Here is a 17,229-nt window from a genome sequence, read left to right as displayed (position 1 = left end):
AAATTTCCAGACGACCACGCCCCTCAAATGTCAATAAATGCCGAAAGATATTTGACTACCATCGGATGGCGAGTACACTTCTTGAGGTCGAAAGAACACACTTCTATGTAAAAATGGAGGAGTAGTTATTACACAGGAAGAAATCTGTGTTAATTATTTTCTTCTAATCATCAAAGATCATAGAACTAGACCTAAGCCCGTGTGCTAGAAAATTAAACTAACAAAGTTTCTAATTCAGTAAACTGATATTTATCTCTGCCCAATTTATTCGCTCAGTGTATGGTCTGCTCTGTCGACCTCTGCCTAATTGCTCGCTGCACTTTTTGGATTGCCGCTGCCTGGTTTTGGATGGAACAAGTCCAGCTGGGAAAACCAAAGTCCATCCAGACACTCCATTGGAAGAAGCTGTTGATTTTTAGTGCCAAACGAACACACACTGCCATATTAAAAGTTGCTAAATGGTCGTCGTTGCCTGGGGGACAATGGAGTGTGGGGGGGGGTACAGTGAAGCACCCGAGGTCGAAGGGGCACAGTGAAGCACATGGGCACAGGGCGAAGTCAAGTCGAGTGATTGTCGGTTAGTTGCTAATGAAGTTATTGTCAAAACGGCAAAAAGGATTTTCGTTGTGGCTGCAGACAAAACCAAACAAAGATTGTGGTGGAGCAGAAAGAACAGGGTATAACACAAGTTTTTCGAAACCACTGGGGAACAATCGTTCGAATGCGGTATATAAGTAATATTCTTAGTTCCCAATATTCTTAACATTCAAGAAACTAAATAATCTTTCTTTTATTGAAATCCACCTCGAACTAATTTTATCCAACTATTCAGTACCGCTTCTGATCAGAATACCTAATCCGGGATGAATTCCACTGAATGGCGATGCACTTGCTCCTCCACGGGAGACAATGCCAATTGCTGTTCGCCACACATTTTGACAGACAACCGTCTATCAGCAAACATTTCGCCACCGCTTTCCACCGTTTTCCCTTTTCCCAGACCGCTTTTCCAGCGCCACACTCTCGAACCGAACAACCTGATTGCATTAAATCGCAAATCGAAATCGACTCATGTTTTATGGATCAAATGTGACTGTGAACCATGAATACTCCGCTCTGTCCCTCGCAGTCCGATTGTCGGATCGAATGGGTTGGTATTTTGCATAAATATTCCCCAATGTGGAGGGGATGATGACGAGTTGAGTGTGGGATTTTTGGAGCCTTGTCCACAGGCTAAACACACATTTTCCACAACAATTGACGATGTTGTCGATGGCCGTGGATGTGTGGATGTGAATTCTGAATTCTGAATTCTGGCTGATGTACGAGTATGTAGCTGCTGCAGCAGTGATTTTCATATTTGCGTGCAAACAGCAATCGTTACAGGGCAGCCATCCCCGGGGGCTCCCAAATGGGGGGCACTCCGAACACATGGCTCGCCCAAAGACAATAAGCTGCAATGGCAACAGCAATAGCAACAGCAACAGCAACAGCAAAATCAGCAGCAGCCACAACAGCAGCAACATCCTCTATTCTAAGCTGTCTCGCGGGGCGAAAACCCAAACAACATTGACGAGCAAACTTCGCTGGCAGTAAACGAACTTTGCCTTTGATTCGCTGCTAACTGGCAAAAAGGCTGCCCAAAAAGACAACTCCTTTCGAGAATGGCGAGCTGAGTGACCGAAGACAGGTCCCTGGAGGAGGACAAGACGCCAGCACACACACACACACACACACACACACACACAACCAACTCCACTCACAGTAGAGATATGCAAATGCCTCGCCAGCTCCTGCCGTGTTCCGCCTTCGCTCTTCTGGCCAATCTAACAACCATATTTGGCCACTCCGCTTGACAGACAACAAAAAGCCACAGTCCCACTCCGGCATCCACTGCGGCATCCAACGTCCAACGTCCAAAGTCCGACGGAGGAGAGAAGGCCACCCGCCTTGGCCCGCAACGCCCCAAACATTTTGGTAGCCACCGGATCGGGAAGTATCCCCTTTGACTTGGCCAACTTGTTGTAAGGTTTTTGTCTGCGACTTCCCTGAATCTCTTCGGGGTACATTGACTTTTACAAAGGCTTGTATTATTAAACTGGCTTATTAGAAATTAAATTGCTTTAAAAGATTATTACATCAATAAAATATTATATTGCCAAGCTCAAAGCCTATGCTGTGATGTTTGTTTTAACTTTCCTTTTCACTAGCTTTACTTTAAGAAGGGTATCGAAGGCAGGCATATCGACTGTGACATTCCTTTGTGTTTTCTTTTTTGAGTGGTAAATTCTCTGCGGTATGCAATTTTCGCTTATGCAGGCAAGTGTGTGTGTCTGGTCCCCCACAAGAATGTGTGTGTGTGTGTGTGTGTGTCCGGTGTGAGTGCCTAACTTGATTTACTACTCAAAACCCACAACTCCATTTAGTCTGTCAATATGTCGATTTGCCCCGCCTTGGTGTCCACCTCCTGCTCCTCCTTCCAGCGTTTTTTTTTTTGTTGGCTTCTCTTCTGTGGAAAATGCGCGTTTTGGTTACAAACACGCCAGCAAAAACAACAAGTTGCTACAACTACCACAGCGGCAGCAACAGGAACAACAGCCACACTTGCAACAGCAACATCAGTTGCGAACACAGCAACAATACGAACTTTTTCGTTTCTTGTGTTTCAGCTTTTCACACACTGAAAATAAAGTCGCTTGGTGTTGGCACTACATTGCTTGCTAAGTATTCAAGATAATTAATAATACTCTATTGGTTATATATATTTTATTCTAGCAAGAAAATTAATTTAAATTGATCATAAGATTAAATTATTCTCTAAGATTTCGCCAAGTGCAGTCGTATATGTGCTTTGCTCGACTGGCTCTTCCATAATTGACTGCCTGTAAAATTCCTGTCATTTTATTTTTTGCAATTTCGGTTTCTTTTCCAATGGTGCTTGTATGTATTTCTGCCCCGTTTTTTGCAGTTGTTTTTTCAGTTTTCGTATCTGAGGTTAGCCTGATGGGCGTGATTTGTGGGCGTAACGGTATTTAGTCTGTGGAAGACAAACCTTCTTCTTTTGTTGTCTAGCCTTTGATTTCTGGTGCCGTTTTTTGCGCTGTGGCAAAGGACATTTGGCTAAGCTAATGGGTTCGACTGGAGCCGGGAACCATGGAAAGATGTTTCCTGTCGTGTTGAGGTCGGTTTTGGGCTTGGATTTCCTTTTTCCTGATTGGCAGGTGGATTGGGTGGAGCTTTTCCAGAGAGTTAGTCATACTAGGATCTTTAAATATCCTGCTCTATCTTATTAAACATAAAATTAAAGAATCCAATCAAAATTCAATTTTATTCCTCAATACAGATCCCAAGTTTGCCTACATAATTAAGCCCTCGGAATTCGGAAAATTCCTCTCCAATGTGCACCCATTCATGCAATCTGAGTCCATTGAAATTGCCCAACTGCTCGAGCCGTTGAATTGCCAGCTACAAACATGACTTCGCAATTAAGTTACGGTTTTTGTTGTCCAAATATTAGCACTTGCATTTTCAATAAATGTCTGGCACTCCGGAACGCCGGCAACAACCAACCACTCATCGAAGTCAAGTCGAAGCTCATTTGCATGGAAGTCGCTTGGAGTTGACTTGCCAAAGCATTCGATAAGTTGGACTTCAGCTTCAGGTTCGGATGCAGATACTCGTACAAAGAACACGCTTCATTTATTCGGTGGGGGGGGAAGGATCCAGAGGGGGTTTGGGGGGGTGGCGGTGACGGTGTGACAGCAGCTGAAAGATAAACAACAATGGCACGCACTGATTTGACGGGGAACTTGGACCTGCCCCGGATCGATGGATAGGTGGGACGGAAAGGAACGGAACGGAGCGGAGCGGAACGGGACAGCCGAAGGACGTCTCCTGGCCAGGACAGCTGACAACACTTGAGCTTTGATTGGCAAGAAGGAGAGGCTCGGGACTTGGGAGGTGGAGCTGTGGGCCCGACGAGACTGGGCAATTAGCAGAGAGAAATTCATCCAGAAGGTCCGGCTGAAATGAAGCAGAAGCGTTGAATGCCTCACTAAGTGCATGAATAAATAAACCGAGAGCCACTTGACTGCTTGCCACTGCTACCTACGCTCTGTCCACCAGCCACCAATCCCATTCTCCCAAGCCATCACCAAACCCCTCGCCATTCCATTCCATCCAACCCCCGTCCATGGTCAACACATGTTAACAACTTGATGGACGAAAAGTCAAACTGCCCAAAAGCTTACATTGTAAGCAAACTATGTGGATGAGGGCTTGAGGTGGATATATTCACTAAAATGAAGGGTACACTGAGAGACAGACTATAATGGGTATCCAATTTATGCCATTTAATCCGTTTTTAAGGGTTTAATCAAGAACAAAAGTAAAGGATCACAATATAAACATATAATTTACAAGCCAAGGCTAGGCTTGTTTTTATTATGATTCCTTGGTAATATTTTTCTCAGTGCAACGCTCTCAAGTGACGAGCCAAGTGCAGGAGAGTGAGGATGTGTTGAAGGGACAACCTCAAGCCACAGAGTTAAAAAAGCTGTGCTGGCGACACACGAGAATATGCAAATTGAAAGGCAAATAAAATTATTATTCACATTTTTGGCATGCCCCATGAGCACTAAACTAACAGCTGAGAACAATGGACAACACGAAGGGGTTTCTTTGGGGACGGACGAAGGAACTTTGAAGAGGGAGCTCCATAAAAGTCATACCATCCTGATGATGATGATGATGTGGATGGGAGATGGCTGAAATGGGTTGGAAAAGTGCATGGTTGGGCATTTAGACATTCGTACATATATGCGATTCTTTCGGGCTATTAAATTTATTCAACTATGCTTTAAATACCTATACATATATATGTAGTTATATATTCCAATAATCTGGCACTCATACTTTCTGTCCTCATTACTCAACTCATTAAGGTATTAAAAATTCACTTAGCTCTACACTTAATGGACAATGGCCCGAGTCCTTCCCGGGGGATAAGGCCAATAATTTCGGCAGTCTGGCAATTGCAACTACTAAATAACTAATTGCCCGAGTGAACAGGTCAACGATGACAAACAAGAACGACCAACGAGCAACGACAGTGGAGATAAGTGCTGCATTTATCTGTCTGGCAGTGGAGAACAACAATTTGCTTTGTGTATAAATTAAATAATGAAATTTTGCTAATTGCCAACTACCGGACGAGGCGAAGTCAAAAGGATCTTGGGGCAAACTTGAGGCTTTAATTCAATTTTTAATGCTTAAGTTTCGGGCAGCATAAATAAATACGGCTGGCAAACAGGCGCACAAACATGTAAGTCGTGTATACGGATCCATGTGAATTCGTAATCTTATCGAAAATCTTGGCAGAAAGGCAAATGCCAATATTTGTCTGGCCCCAGTTGGCAAGCGATTGAATGAGTGAGTAAGTGAGTGAGTGAGTTGTTCACTTAACTTTCTGAACTGGCCAAGACAGGATTTTCAATTAAAATTGATTTTATGCAAATTTTCAATTAGACCAAAACACATACAGCCACACACACACATGCAGACAAGTGAGGGCGGCAGACAAACAAGCAAACAAAATTGTTGTCAAGCAGTTGCCAGCATATCCTTATCACAGTCATTCACTTCGGACTTGGGCAAACCACTTGAGATAAATAGATTTTAAGTTGGATACTGTTTTTCCTTTCCATATCTTTTTTCCAACAACATGTCTGGCCAAATGGGGGAACCCCCGAAGCTTTTTGCCTGTGAATGCTGATTACGTAATTGCATTTTAGACGTCGCAGAATTTTCGTACAACATTTTGGCGTTTACTTCATTTGCAGCGCCTTTCAGCTTCAATTAGAGCCATCTACGAGTGTGTGCGAATGTTTGCTTGTGTGCGAATGTGTGTGTGTGAGGAAGGACGTTAAATGTTTTCCAGCATTCACTAATTGCATTAAAAAAGAAGTTCGCACCCCCATCTCCAAGCCATTTCACATCGCCGTCTGGCGCTTTCGCTAAATTATACAAAATAGAACAGACAACAGGGGTGGCGCAGTTTGGGCTTGAAAAGGGGTGCTGGGTGGCCACGCCCTCCGACGGATGAGCTGCTCCTGCTTGCCCCGTTAAGTTGCAATTTGGTTGCATGTCACTGCGAAATGCTTTCAGACAATGTTAACCAGCAGGAGCAGCAAGCAGCAAAGCAGGAGCAGCAAAGCAGGAGCAGCAGGAGCAGCAGGACATGGCAGTCAGACGGCGGACAGGCGGCAACAGGACAATTTACCCACCTGCTCGTGCCAATGCATTAGTCAGGAACACTTTGAACAGTTTGGCAAGCATTCCATTTGCTCACCTGGGGTGCATGTGATATACAAGTATATGTATGTGCCAGTACGACAAAGTAGTGAACGAGCTAAGATCCAGTTAAATTAAAATCTTTAAAAATGGAACGAGAGAATAAGAAGAACTGCTATATTACACTCCCCTTTAAGCTTCAGAACACTTGGCGTCATTCACGTTCTATTATTTAAGTGAATTAAGTTTGGCACAGTTAACCAATGGCAAATATCATGTTAATTTGGAAATAAATGTTTAAATGCCGGTTTTTAAAGCCAGTTTGGGGAAACGAAATGTAAACCTATTGCACTTCCAATTAAACACTGCCCAAAGCTGCCAGCAGCATTTCAAACGAAAGTGATTTCGTTGAAAACCAATTTCGATGTTGACACACAGGTAACATTAACCCATGAAAGCCCGACACTGAAAAGTGTCCCGATGTTCCAGCAAAATAAAAACCAAAACTAAGGGAATATTGCGAAAAGCCGAGACCCAAAATAACTGACAGTCAAACTGGGTGAACCTTTCGATGAAACTGAGCCGCAAAATTGCTTTTTAATGCCACACCGCCGTTCGCCAGTTGGAGTGAGTGAAAAGCACACATCGCTGCATCTCCCTCGCTCCCCCTCCCACTCCACTGCCTAATTTCCGCTGCCAGGCATCCGAACTAAGCCATCAGATCAATGGAAAACTATGTCAGCAGAACGGATTTTTGTGTGCTTAAATTCTGTGCTTCTGCACTTCTAGAGGGTATGAACTGTTTTAGGAAAAGCATGCTTTTGTGCTAGGTGAAAAATAACATTATAAAGCACTTATTTGCTCCTATGTTATAATTGTTATTCATCAGCGCGGATTTCATTCATTTGTTGCAGCGCTTGTGTAGGGTATTCGAGCAATCGGTCTGTCCATGTCCTATATAGGTTTCCGCTCAGTTTTTGCTGACTTTGTACTAATGCCGTGCAAAACCGGGTTTAAAAATATTGACTCTGGTGAAAGTTGCCAGCCATCAAGAGCAATTAGAAAATTGAATAAAGGATTGCGGACATGTGACTGGAAGGTGCGTGCCATTGAAAACGGAATTATGGGAACTCGAACTCGAACTCGGCTCGGCAAGTTTCAAGTTCTCCGACATTTTGGCATTTCAGCATCTCAGCATTTCTGCATTACGGCATTTCAACATTTTGGAATCTGCCGGGCAGTCATAAAGCCCAGGAAACATGGCCATGGTCTTCAAGCCGGCTCAACACTGACAGGTGTAAATTGCCGAGGCTTAACAAAAGCCACTGCGAAGCTTTCAGTAAGCAGGAGGAGCAGGATGTACTGGATGTCCTTGGTGTGCGTTTAATTAATTTGACAACACAACCACCCCCCTCCCTCGGACTTATCCACCGCTCGCCTCTTCACTAAAACTCTCCAGGAACGTCACTTAATTAATTTGCCTGCTTGCCGGCTGTCCATCAGTCCGCCTCTCCGTGTGCACTTAATGCCGGAAGTTGAAGAAATACGGCCGTATTCGGGGCTCCCTGGCTAAATTTCATCACATTGCCTTGCATAACATGGCCGAAAAGGCAAAGATCTCGGATCTCGGCCTGTGTGTGCGGTGTGTGTAAATCAATCAAAACGCTTCCGCCGGGGCAGGTTGACTACCACACTGGCAAGCACTCCGTTTATGGGGAATCTCATGCGAAAGTCTAAGGAGCTTACAACGCCCCGAAAATGTTTACGCATTTTTAACCCATTATGTGCCATGTTCCCCTTTGCTCGCCGAGCTTCCTCGCGTCGATCTAAGCCGCTTTTTGCCGCTTTTGCTGCGTTTTGTGCTCCACCACCCATCACCCACCACCCTCTCCTAATGTCCGTATATCTAACTGCGAGCGAGTGTGAGTGATGCCGACAAACTCATTAGAAGCCAAACCCAAGTCATAAATTTACAAACAGTCCAGAGACCAAAGCGAAGCCAAATAGCAACTCTGGAACCCCTTTCCCCACACAGCTCATCCTTCGTGCTCCGTGGATCTGTGTGTGCCTTGTGCCTTGTGCCTTGTGGCACGTGGAAGTGCTGTTAAAGCCGACTTCCCCAAACTGTCAGACTCGGAGACTTGAGGTTGAAGAAGGGCCCAGGCATCCTGCCAGTGTTCCCGATTGAAGGCTAACGATAGGCGAAACTATGGCAAACCTGCGTACTCGACCACATTGGCAAGAAATATATATACATATTCAATCAATACAAGAACGGACTTTATTATAAATCATTATTTCGCTATTGCCCCACATCCACAGCCTCGATTTAATTAATGGCTGGCAGAGAACAGAACGCATCAAAAGGATTATCCCATCCCACCCGGAAATCCTGCAGGCAACGCCCCCACATCGAAATGTCTTCATTGATGGCGCGGTGTTGGGAAATCACTTCGCTGCACTAAAATCCTATTAAGTCCGTGGATTTGCAGGGCAGCAACAAAGGCGGTGGCAAGAGCATTAGTCAAGTATTTTTTAGCCATTTTTGGCTCACGGAAAATGCAAATTAGTCAGGCCAAACGTCGAATGGCATTCGAGTGCTCGTATAATGAATGCAACTCGTTGTTGCGTAGCTTTCTGGATTCTGGAGTATTTCGAGGAGGTTTAACCGCTGAGTGGGTTGCATTTCCAGCGGCGGCGAAGTGCACGAAAGCCAAGCCATTTGAAATTTAAAACCAACAACGCAGCATTGCAGCATTGCAGCATCGCAGCATCGACTACGCATAACTTACCTCCTCGGTTAAGTGGCAGTGCCAAAAGCTTTTCTTTTTCCCAGTTTCCCTGCGCGGCTGCCTGTCAAATCGTCAGCTCGTGGAAATGTTTTATTCCGGCGGCGAGCGTGTGCAATGTGCGTTGTGATTTGATCAGCTGAGAATGGTGTTTGGTGTGCGTGGGTGGGATTTGACTCAGGATCTGGATGTGGATGTGGCTCAGTCTTGGCACTCTGCCACTAATGATTATGGCAGCTGGCAGCTCCAGTCCTGGCCCCATTGATGGCCTGCATCCACATCCACATCCACATCCACCACGAGATGCAGTCGCAAAACGATGGCGAAACAAGTGAGTTTCGAGTGTTTACTGAGCTCGGATGAATGCGATATGTGGGTGGGCGGAAATGCCAAGTCCGGTGATTCGGGTCGGGTATTCTGACTTTGGTTGTATAAAAGTTTTCAGTTTTCCTCATTTATGTGTGTTTTATATTGAGTTGTTTATTCTGACTCGGTAATAAAGCGCTAGCTTTTATTTTCGGCTGCACAAAAGCTTGATTAACAAATATCAGCAAGGCGACTGCATTTCTTGAGTACCTGCAGGTATGAAGATATACTTTTGGAAATTCTTGCTTAGCTCTTTAAATATCTGTTCCCTGTCCACTTACACAACTAAGCCGCTAATCCAACACCCTTCCTGTTTTCCCAAAGCCCCAAAGCCCCCAAGCTGACCCAATTGGCCAAGCTCAGAAGGTTGCGGCACTTGCCTCGCATCCACAAGATACTTGTATACTATATTTTTCCACTGCGAGTTTCTTTCAGCTGCCGGCTGATTCTTCTGCTGGCTGCTTCAGAAATTACATTAAACATACTTTTATTCAATTCTCGCTTTGCAGCCACCCTCTTGACCATCATCCCACTGCTGTTGCCTGTGGTCGTACACGCTGCAGTTCAGTTCTCATAATTTATTAAATTGCAAGTCCTCCTCCACTTCGGGCTTACTATCTCTAGCCCTGAGACCATCCAGCTCACTTTTGCGGCTTCTCGGCCAGCTTGGATCCCCAGTCCCCATCTCCAGTTCTCGTCGGGAATCGCATTAGCTGCAATTAATTAAGTTTCGCACTGGCCATTTGCAGTGGCCCCAGTTGCTGTGTGTGTGTGGAGCAAATTAACAGTTCATAAATATCGCACATGAAGTCGTAAATAGTTGGGATGAGTCAGTGATTTGGGTGCTTTAAGATAGAGGCTTCTATGCAGAGGTTGAGCTAAACGGAACGATCAGATATGAGCACTGGTATAGTAGCCATATAATAGTTTTAGTATAGAGCGATTTTTCAATCCAAGACAATCTCCTAAGCGAACTCTGCTCTCTGCATAAGGCGATCATGGGGTTCACATATTTCTGTTTTTCAGAGAGGGCTTATGCTGTTTATAAACCTCAAACATGCCGCACAAATCACGTATTTGTCAAAAAACAAACTGCAAAATAGGAAAACAAATTGCCAAAAAATGTGAAAAACACGCCCAAATAATAAGCCAATGCCTGGGGGCTAAATCCCAATGCAAAGCCGAGTTTGAGTCGCTGCACTCGCATCCGCATCAGCATCAGCATTCGAGTGTAGCTCACATTGTCACCTGGCGAAGCCCGGCGATGGTGAATGTCAATTGTTCGCCTCTGGGAACGGGGACTTAGGTCTGAGGACCAAGGACCAAGGACCAAGGACCAAGACCGTGGACCGAGCACCCAGGACCCTTAACGGGGTGGAACACTCAACAAATTGCATGTCAACAGCTCTGGCACAAACGTCAGCGCATTGTGGCCCGACAGGATTATCCCCTGGTGCACCTACAGTGCAGCTCGATCCGGGATTAGGGATGACAAAAAGGGAGCTTGGTAAAGGGTCTGGTGGTTTTGCAAAGGAAGAAGACTTTTTGTGTGTTCCCCATCGCCGGCAAGTAGAAAATAATTACCCAGAGATTCAATCGAGCTGGTAATTCTGGGTTTCCCTATTTCCGCGCAGCTGATGCCTCATAGTCATCATCATTTGATGACCACTCGAGAATGCTTTGTATACGGATTCCCATTTTTACGAGCTGTCCGAAAACGGAGATGTCAACAGGCTGTACTCATAAATTATTTGAGAGGCCGTAGGAGCACCAAAAAATTAATTGATATCAGTTGGAGTTGGGAGTTTATCGCTCGCAACTTGCAGTTTTTTCTATTATTTCGTTTCTGGGAGCCCTATGTTCACCGTTAGCGAGTGAAACTAATTAAGTTTCCACAGTTTCATTTTGGTAGTCGGTCGGTGCATTCGGTTTACACTTTTATGGCTTTATTTACGACCTTTCCTCGTTGGCCTGTGAAGAACGAATTGTGTGAGTTTTCCTCGCAACTTCTTTTTAATGTATTTTAATACTAATTACCACACGATCCACTCGTTCCCACCTTTGTCCCTTGCCCATCGTGTCTGTATATCTGCCCACTACCAATTTTTAGTTTACGACTCTTCACATTTTAATGGCCATCGCCACAATCCGTTAAGAGTTGGAATTTTATTTCTCGTAAAAGAAATACAATTTGAGCATCATTAAACGAAAAATGGTTGCCTGCACCAATTTCGTTTCTTAATATTTTTTCAAACACCTGAACAACTGACTCCCAACGTCGGCTTCTAATCATCCTCCAGAAACTTTGGTCTAAGACAGGTTTTTCCTCTATCTGTCCAACTTGAGTACAATTTTATGGTTCATTTGGTGAGAGATTTGTTTGTTGTTACTTATTGCACTTAATGCGGCGTATCAAAAATGCAAGGGAAAGGAGAAAATTGGATTCTTGTAAAATGAACCTGTTAGCCAGAAGATTTTGAATGGAAAAGTGGAAAAGAGAGTGTTTTTAATGGGCTGTGATTGTTCTGCTTGGAAAGTGGTTCTTTAGTTTTGGTTGAACCAATTTCTTACGGTCTAACTAATCAATCTTGGGTTGAATGGAAACGAAAGAAATACAAAGCAAATGGGGCTTTAAGTTTTATTTTAGTTAAGTGTGAAATGGCATGGTTCGAAAGAAATTGGGTCGAAATCAAATTGTGCTAAAAAGACGTAAAAAGAGATAAAAAGTGAGGAATGGTGGCCAACTATACGCATTCACATATCTAATTTAAGCAGAAATGTTACCTAATCAATCACTCATTTAATCGGTTGGAAAACTGTGTCAGCCACTCACAGGACAACTTCTTTAGTTTGTCAAATATGTGCGCTTAACTTTTGCCCGACTAATTATGTAAGACACCTTCCACCATATTTTAATGTAATTTTGACAATTACTAATTTCCACACACCCCGCCCTGCCACGTATCCCAAAATCCTGCAACAAGCTTCGTTGGCTGGGGAAATTGTGATGGAAAGGGGGGAAAAAGTGCGGAGCCACAAAACCAAATTACTGGCAATTAGTTGACACCAACCCAGCCAGCCAGCCAGCCAGCCAGCCAACTTTCTGTGACAACTTGCTGGCGGCTAATCTGGGAGGAGCTTTGGACAATTATTTATGGGAGCCCACTGGTGGGAGCTGTGACTGTGACTCGGATTTATGAGGGGAGAAGTCAGACAAGTGCATTTTATGTGATTAACTTTTTATCAAATCCGTTCGGGGCAGCCAGCTGCTAAAACACACGACTTGCAATTGCAATTGCAAACGCAATTTTTGCACTTTGCACTTTGCCCGCCGCCCTTGAGTCTTTCGTCCTTCGTCCTGCATCCTTCATCCTTCTGAGTGTTCCCGAGGGAGCTTTTGGCGAATGTTATTCTAAATATGCGTTTATTTATTTACGCTGTGGCCCAGGATGCACACACAGTTGCGGTATGATGTTGCCAGCTGCTACTCGGCAACCCATCGCCTCCCACGCGTCCTGTTTGCACAATTCTGCTCCAAATCATTTTGCTGGGGCAACTGTTGCATCCTCTTTTGGCTGGAGATTTGGCAGTGGAGTGGAGTGGAGTGGAGTGGATGCGGGCGGATGACATGTTTGCAATTAAGGAAACTCTTAACTAAACGACAATGGCAACGGATGACACACACACTCTCAGACTCTGAGCTGGCGAAACAGCCGACTCTGGCCAGGATGTATCCACAGGATCCCCAGGATCCCCAGGATCCCCTTGGAGCCGAAAGCTGCCCTCGGTTCGGATGGAATTGTTAACTCGGAAATTATGCCATCTAGAATGAATGTTGACAAATTGTTCTGGCCATCTCCCGCTCGTTGTAATGCTAAGTTATTTTGCATTTATTTAATATTATGCCTGCGCAAATATTTGTTTTCAGATTGAAACCTTGAGGATAAGGATTGTTTTGCCATTAGCACGCAGTTTTTAACATGGATCAACCCATGCTTCATATTCTCAAATTTTCGACGTCTGGTATCAGTCTTCTAAATCATATTTTTTTGGTGGCCGGGATAAACCGAACTCCGTGTGGTTAATCCTTATCAGCGACCACATTGTGTCCTGCACCCACCCTGCGAGGTCCTTGCCGTTCTGCAGGCTCAGATAACATTTAAAGTGCATTGCGAAAATTGAACTTGACTTTGGTTTTGTGCCCGTTCGCAGGGTCGATGGATCGAAGGATCGAAGGGGTCCTGCCTATCGCAGGACTGCTGACTAAACACCCAAACACACCCGCACAGACTAACACAATTACGGACTCTGATTTTCGGGCTGTCATTTGTTAGAGGTCCTTATCGTGATGCCAACGCCCCGCTCCGAGATGCCTTGAAGCACGCATTAAAAGTGCGTTTTTCGGCCGGCAAGTGATGTGTTTGGCAATCGCAGAGGACAGGACTCGCCAAACACACGAATATCCTGCCGCTGCTCGGATGCACGCCGCATGCTGCTTGCTGCTTGCTGCTTGCTGCATGATGCACGCTTTTATCCTGCATCTGACACTTAACACTTGAGTGGAGATCCTGGCAGTCCATTAGGGGAGTCCTCGAGCCCCCCGACCCCTGGGAACCCCACTCCACGCCACTCTTGCGGCAATATGCTTATCGAGGCAGTAACACAACAATTATTGTTATTATTGCTTGGGAACTGCAGCATATCTCGAGTTTGAGGAACGACACGATTCACCCTCGACCGAATCCTCACTCTAAGTATTTCCCCTCGATGTGATTTTTGATTTGTGATTTGTGCATTCGATTTCATTTGAGTGGACAATCGAATTATGATGCCCAGCGTTTTCGCCGTGGTTTTCCCCATTGTTCAGCCACCGATTTCCGAGGTACGCGCATTCCCAGCCGTTTTTTATGGCCTCTGCGGCTGCTCATTTGTTGCGGACACGTTTTGGTCTCGTGAATTCAACTGCGATTCAACGTGTGATTCCCATTGCGTACTCACACGACATCTTGTGCAGCTCAGGATAATGCCCTGAAGTACGCAGGCTACCCTTCAAATCGACGCCTCTGAGTGGCAACTTCTTCATCACCAGCCACATCAGTTTACTCCTCAATTCAGCGCTGACGTCTGCGCCTGGTTTAATATTTTAATATTTCCCTGAGATTTTTTATCAATGGAAAGATTTTTCTGGTGGTGATTTTTCAGTTTGTTGATGGTGGTGTAAGCATCTTTTAATGAAGTTCACTGAATTAAAATGTAAACTGAAGAATTACTGCATTTAAAGATGAAGTTACCTGACAAAAAAGTTAATGTGGAGAATTATTTTAGTAGTGGCGATGAAAAATGCAAGAAGAGAAAACGCCATAGTCCAGTTTCCTGACTTTCAGCTAGCGCAAGTGCGATTTTTACTCCACGAGTAAAGACTATCAAGAGTATAAAGTATAAAGAGTATATATAGCAAATTCGTGTGCTTGAATATGGTTTTAACATTACTGCATGGCTCGTGTGAAATATCTCATGAAATATCCCAAGAAATGGGCAAAAACTCTATACTTTTCTGGAGGTTCAGCTTCAAATTAGCACCCGATTGTAAATATGTTTGAATAATTTTTAATGCTGTGATATACAGAAGGGAAAGCGGATGCTGCCCTATTCTTGCATTATTTTCAAGGTTCATTCAGCACATGCTGTTCGTGTGTCGCATCAATAGGGTTCCTTTCCTGAGCTAAGTCCCCAAGTCCACATCCTGGATTGGATTCCCTGGTGCTGCAGCCGTGTGCATTCGCCCGGGATGCTAATTTCTTGGACAAGCCTAAGCCGATCCACGTCGGCTTAATGTCGATTACACAATCGACTGGCAGGCTACGAGTTTGGGTGCCGGCTTGGCTTCGACTTGTTTGAACTGCAGTCGCCCCTCTTTTGGGAATCCAGAATGAAGAATCGAGAGTTGAGAGTTGAGAGTCGGGAATCGGCAATTCCTCGTATTGTTTGGCCAACGCCGCGCGTCGTTTCAGGAAAAGGTGCATTGGGTTTTCTGGAGACTGTTTGCGAGTCTCGGGATGCGATGCTCGATCTTTGTTTGCTTACTTTAGCGATGTGCTCGGAGAAGTGTGGCCAGTGCAGTTTTACAATCTGAGAATCAACAACTGCAGCATCCAAATATCCAAATATCGTGGTTTCTGTTTGTCCTACGCCCCGAGCCTCGGCTGCCTTTATCCGTTTGCCATAATCAAACATGGAATGGCATCGAATGGAATGGAAAGGAATGAAATGGCTGTGAAGGAGAAGTCTTGGGCTGCATGTGCCACCAGCGACTTCAAAGCGAAGTGCCGATCCAAACCTGCTAGTTTCTGGATTTCAGTATTCTGGTTGTTTAATTTTCTCGTTAACACCGAGCTCTTTAATGGACTCCGGGCCGAGGGACTCAAGGGGTAGATTGGCCTTTAGCTGGTTATCCAGCGCTATAAATCAATAATTAAATATTTTGGTCGACGGTGGTCGATTCACTGGAACGTGTGAAAATCCTTTGGTAATGTAAACAGAATAATATTTTTCCGATTTCCAATAAACGCATGCATTGGCAGTGCAAACAAAAACAAATACACATTTTCGACGCTCGAGGGGGTTGCACTTCGAAGGGTGTCAGGCACACTGCTAAAAATAACACATATAAAAGTAAACTATTTTCGTAATTCAGTCAATTACTGGATAACAACTCTTTAAATGAACAATCTGCTTTCTGGTTAAGGTAATGTATGTATGTTGCATTCCTCTATTTCGGACTATACATTGTGAAACGCACATTTTCTCCGCATGCATCTTAATATATTCCTCGATAAGTCGTCGGTCTCAGCAAACAAAGCAAATGATTGCGTTTTATGACGTTTAATGGCCTTCGGTAAATGCAAAGTCCCCTCTGGACATTCGATGATTGCACTCACTAATTTCCGTCCCACACTCCCACACCTCCCACTCCAGTAGTCGAAATCTCCGAGTTGCCTGACTCGGAAATTTGCGAATTTTGAATTTTGATTAGAGATTAAATTGTCTCTGGCGATTAGCATCCAATCGTTCGCTCTGCTCGCTGAGCACTGTGCAAACAAGCGTATGTTTGCATTATCTTCCCGAACGCAATCGACTTTCACCCCCTCCGCAGCCCCTGGGAACGCCGATGAGCTGCACAGTGGTCAATCCACCACCGTTGGGCAGCAAAAACTGCAAAACTGGGAAACTATGAAACTGGGAAACTGCGAGCGGCAGCCAGCGGCGAACATCGTGCTTCGTTTGATTTAGTTTGAGCTCATTAATTTTGCGGTTAACATTTTCCCTGCGCGATGCGGTACACTTGCAAATGTACGGCGTATTGGTTTAGGAATGTTTTCGATCTCCTGCATAAATAGGCATATCAAGTCTTTCCACCTCCCAATTCACTTTACCATTAGTACCTCACTTTAGTACCCATTTTCAGTACTTTGTTTAGTTATGGGTATTCATGTACATACTCATTTAATTATAGGTTTCTCTTATTCTTTTGCTTAGGGGCTATCAAAGTCGCCCACGTGCGATCATCCCACCGCACATCCCTGATTAAGGGGAATGCATCAACCCGGACACTCGCCGCCTGCTGACGTCCCCAGATAAATGCGGTGCGGAGGGCTTATGAATATAATCCTTAAATTATTGCAGCAACAACAGCGGAAGAGCAAGTTTTGCGCAAAACGGAACAGAATAAGAACGCAACTATTACGTGTGAATAAGCCACGACCAGGCAACACCCCTGCATCCT

The sequence above is a fragment of the Drosophila santomea genome, chromosome 3R (genome assembly GCF_016746245.2).
Source record: "Drosophila santomea strain STO CAGO 1482 chromosome 3R, Prin_Dsan_1.1, whole genome shotgun sequence".
Taxonomy (NCBI): Eukaryota; Metazoa; Arthropoda; class Insecta; order Diptera; family Drosophilidae; genus Drosophila; species Drosophila santomea.
This window is presented reverse-complemented; position numbering follows the sequence as displayed.